The sequence below is a fragment of the Limulus polyphemus genome, unplaced genomic scaffold (genome assembly GCF_000517525.1).
Source record: "Limulus polyphemus unplaced genomic scaffold, Limulus_polyphemus-2.1.2 Scaffold699, whole genome shotgun sequence".
NCBI lineage: Eukaryota > Metazoa > Arthropoda > Merostomata > Xiphosura > Limulidae > Limulus > Limulus polyphemus.
The window spans coordinates 192,660-197,236 of NW_013666309.1; positions in this window are offsets into that span (position 1 = coordinate 192,660).

A 4,577-nucleotide genomic window follows, 5' to 3' on the forward strand; every position below is an offset into this window, starting at 1 on the left:
TATATATATATACCATTGTACTTACAAATCGTTGTTTGTTAATTCACTAGTGTGGTATATATATATATACCATTGTACTTACAAATCGTTGTTTGTTAATTCACTAGTGTGGTATATATATATATACCATTGTACTTACAAATCGTTGTTTGTTAATTCACTAGTGTGGTAGCATGATGAGCATCCTTACACAAATGCCCATTAATTTGTCTACTGGTGTGGTCAGCAGTAAGTTTACAGACTTAGAACGTTAAAATCCGAGTTCGATTCCCAGCGGTGAACAGTGCGTAGATATCCCATTGTGTAGATTTGTGCTAAAACAACAACGTATAGTATTTTAATTTTATTAAAGCTGTCTCTGGTATGTCGTGGGGAGCTGATCATCATACTGTTCTGTTATTATTGCATGTGTTAATTCATTCCAAAATGGATTATGGCTATGCTTTTTCTGATCCAACCTTTTTTATAGGTGCTTCGGAAACTAAACCCCCTTCAAAATAAGGCCTATAGTATATGTTTAGGAGCCATAACTTGTATTTATTCCTCTGCCCTATAGATTTTGGCTTCAGAGGCCACCTTAAGGCTACGACAACAGTAATTGCTTAGCCAGTATGGTTTTAAGTTTGTTCGACGTTCTGAGATCTCTATTCTTTTGATAACCTTAACTATCTTTTGTACGTCTTGTTTTTATCTTTCTAGTGCGCGCCGACATATTTTTTTAATATTTTACCAATCTTCTTTTTCCAACTGTCTCCCTTTATAACCCTGGATTGTATGGGTTTTTTTTTCCTTTTAGACTCTTAGTAATATTATTGTCGGCCTCAGTCTTACAGAACTTTCTAGAAATGCAGTTATTTTACAAAATTACTTTGCATATATATCAGCGTTTCTAAACTGTTTGAGTATTTATGTAGATGGTTCGTATGACACTTCTATTTGGCACAGCACTTGTGCTTTTTATGTTTAGGACTTCAACGTTGTTATGTTTTATCTCCCGGATCACAACTGGCACTTCTTATAAGTATTGTTGACATTCTTTTGGTTAGGTAACTTACTATATGTTTCACTTTTGTTGCTATCGTTTTCTAAGACTCTGTAGTCTCATCTCATTAAATTCGCATCGATGCTGTAATTAACATGATTCCCTGCGAGAAAATCTTGTTTTATCCATACTGGTCGAAGAATTATTTGTATTTAGATTCGTGGTCGTATTTGTATATTGAGAATGAACGGACTCGGGAGGTTGCGAACGTGTCACTGTCTTTTCATTGTTCATCCTTTAAGTAGTTCTTACCGTTTAGATCTGCTGTACAAAAGTTCATGTTCTCCTGGTATTACCGTTCAGACCTGCTGTACAAAAGTTCATGTTCTCCTGGTATTACCGTTTAGATCTGCTATACAGAATTTCATGTCCTCTTGGGCTTACCTTTCAGATCTGCTGAACAAAATGTCATGTTCTCCTGGTATTACCGTTCAGACCTGCTGTATAAAATTTCATGTTCTGGTATTACCGTTCAGACCTGCTGTACAAAATTTCATGTTCCCATGGTATTGCCGTTCAGACCTGCTGTATAAAATTTCATGTTCTCCTGGTATTACCACTTAAGTCTGCTGTACAAAGTTTCATGTTCTCCTGGTATTACCATTTAGATCTGCTGTATAAAATTTCATGTTCCCATGGTATTACCGTTCAGACCTGCTGTATGAAATTTCATGTTCCCATGGTATTACCGTTCAGACCTGCTGTACAAAGTTTCATGTTCTCATGGTATTACCGTTCAGATCTGCTGTACAAAATTTCATGTTCTCCTGGTATTACCACTTACATCTGCTGTACAAAACGTCATGTTCTCCTTGTATTACCGTTCAGACCTGCTGTACAAAGTTTCATGTTCCCATGGTATTACCGTTCAGACCTGCTGTCCTCTTCGTGAGAGAACTGCAGCTCACAGACAGATAGACACATAATTCATTTCATTCCTCATTAATCAAACTTTTCTCAATATAGGTCAAGATGTAGTTACAACATGGCTGCGACTTGGTTCTTAATGTCTGAATAATATTGGTCAGGTTACTTCATCATTGTGTTCTTTCTGCTGGACTTCTCTGGAGACTATTCAATGCACGGTTCTTTCGTGTCCTGTTTATGCTAAGGAACATCAAGTCTAAAAAATTCTATAATCCTTATTCGTTTGTAGTTATTGTTAAATTCCTTGTTAGAAGGAATTCATTTCCCTTTCAATCTTGTTTCCGATATTAATAATAATGGATTTAGGATTAATCTAAATCTCTTAAGCGGGCTGAACCTCGAGGTATGTTGGGTTTACGACTAAAAATATCAAGTGTAAGAATAATATATTTCATTCACTATAGTCATTACCAGGTTGATTTTGATTTTTAGCTAAGTAGGTAGCTTGCTTACTCTGATCGGAAGATGAAATAAAATATAAAATCCAGGGTTGTTGGTGTTTGATATCTTCAACCTAAACGGGGGCTTATACGACACATGGACTGAACGATCAGTTCTTACATCTTAAGGTTCAGTCATCTGTAATTTAGAACTGGGAAGACAACCACTCAGAAACACTCGCTGCCTACAAAGCTACTCTTAACCAACTAGCAGGATCATTTTTCACTTTTATAACTAACTTATACCTGAAGGAGCAGAACGTATTTAGTAGTATATCGTGGCATCGAATCTTGGGCCTTCTGAGCTACAGCCCTAAACACTAACCATAAAACATCCCCGGTCCTTCTGACTGCAATTTTACAGGTGTCTGGGTAGTTTGTATTATAAACAATTTAGTTGTTAGTTTTACAAACATTTCAGGTAATAAATGAATCCAAAACTTATTTAAAAACAATGGAAAACATTTACATTTCTCAACTATTTTTGCAATATCTTTTATTGCTTTACTCGACTTTCTTGCTCTTCCTGAAGTAAAATTATTATAAGTGCGGACACATAATTTCGTCTTCCAATTCATACACATTCTTCGGGAAAATGTTTAAATATGTGTATATATTACTTTGTACGTTTTTAAAGGATGATAAGCGTGTTTGAAACAAATAGAAATCAATGAGAAAAAGGTCAGTGTAAATCTGCTATGTAAGAAACAAATGTCAGATAACTTGTAGTACAACCGGTTAGTGTCTTTTTTTAACTTTTAGATAGGGTTTTGTTGTTGAATATGACTTATTATAAACTTATGAATGCTTCTAAGTGTAATAAGATTTCGAGTTTTCGTAAGTTTTATGGATCTTAGGTATTTATGAATTCTACTTGTTCGTTGAATTTCGCACAAAGCTACTCGAGGGCTATCTGCGCTAGTCATCCCTAATTTTGAAGAGATATATTAGAGGGAAGGCAGATAGTCAACACCACCAACCGCCAATTCTTAGGCTACTCTATACTAACGAATAGTGGAATTGACCATCACGTTATAACGTCCCTACGGCAGAAAGGGCGGGCATGTTCAGCGACGGGTGCTTTTTATATGCAACGACATACTGCACTTTTCGTAAAATTAGTTTCTTTAATATATTTGATTATAATGTTTCACATATTTTTGGTTATTATCATTATATTTAGTTTATTATATCAATTTAGCCGTAATCTAAATCTTCCATGCTGGTCGTACCTCACAAGATGTCACTAGGTTTAAGGTTAAAGTACAGGTAATAATGAGGGAGCCTGTCTGATGACTGAATGCATTCTAACCATTAAAGCCTTTAGTTTTGATCTATACTTTAACCTCTAAGTTGCTTTAAATTCTGATCTATACTTTAACCTCTAAGTTGCTTTTAGTTCTGATCTATACTGACTGGAAGACTAGTAGTTATACTGAAGAAACAAACTTTAAAATAAACTCCTCTTAAAAAAAGTAAAAGCCATTTTTTTCATGTTTTAAAGTATAAAACCAATAGGTGTTCTTGAACCAGCTAATATTCCAAACGAAGTTTTAAGAACTAATAGATGAAAGAAGAAAAAGAATGTATAGTAATATGTCAACCACACTATATCTGCCATATTCAGTGCTGACAAGGCCTTTAGTCCAGTACCAGGGTTCATCAACCCATTGGACTATGAAGACAAAGCAGGCCTAGAGGCCTTACTTAATCTAATTCACACTATTACGACAGCGGAAGTTACGTGACGCTGCTGGCGCATGCGTGACTGAATTTCTCGAATTATCAGGGAACTTTGCGAATTTTGGAGAAGCCTCTTTGTTAGTATATAAGCCTGGCGAGAAAAGCCAGCGGAGGTTAAAGCGAACAGTAGTTACGAGCTAGTGAGCCGTAAAGTGTGTGTTTTGCACTCGTAGAGAGCGAAATTATCGAGGTTGTGAATCGCTGTGATTTATAACGTGTATTATAAAAGTTGTTAAGTTTAAAGTGACGAGAAACATAATGACTGTGGAATTACTGTGTACTAAAAGTTTGTATCGAGAAAGGATAAACTGGTCTAATCAAGAACGGACTTGTATCGCTGAAGTTCCTTGGAAGATTGTTTGTTTGTAATTATGCACAAAGCTACACAATGGGCTATCTGTGCTCTGCCCCCCAAGGGTATCGAA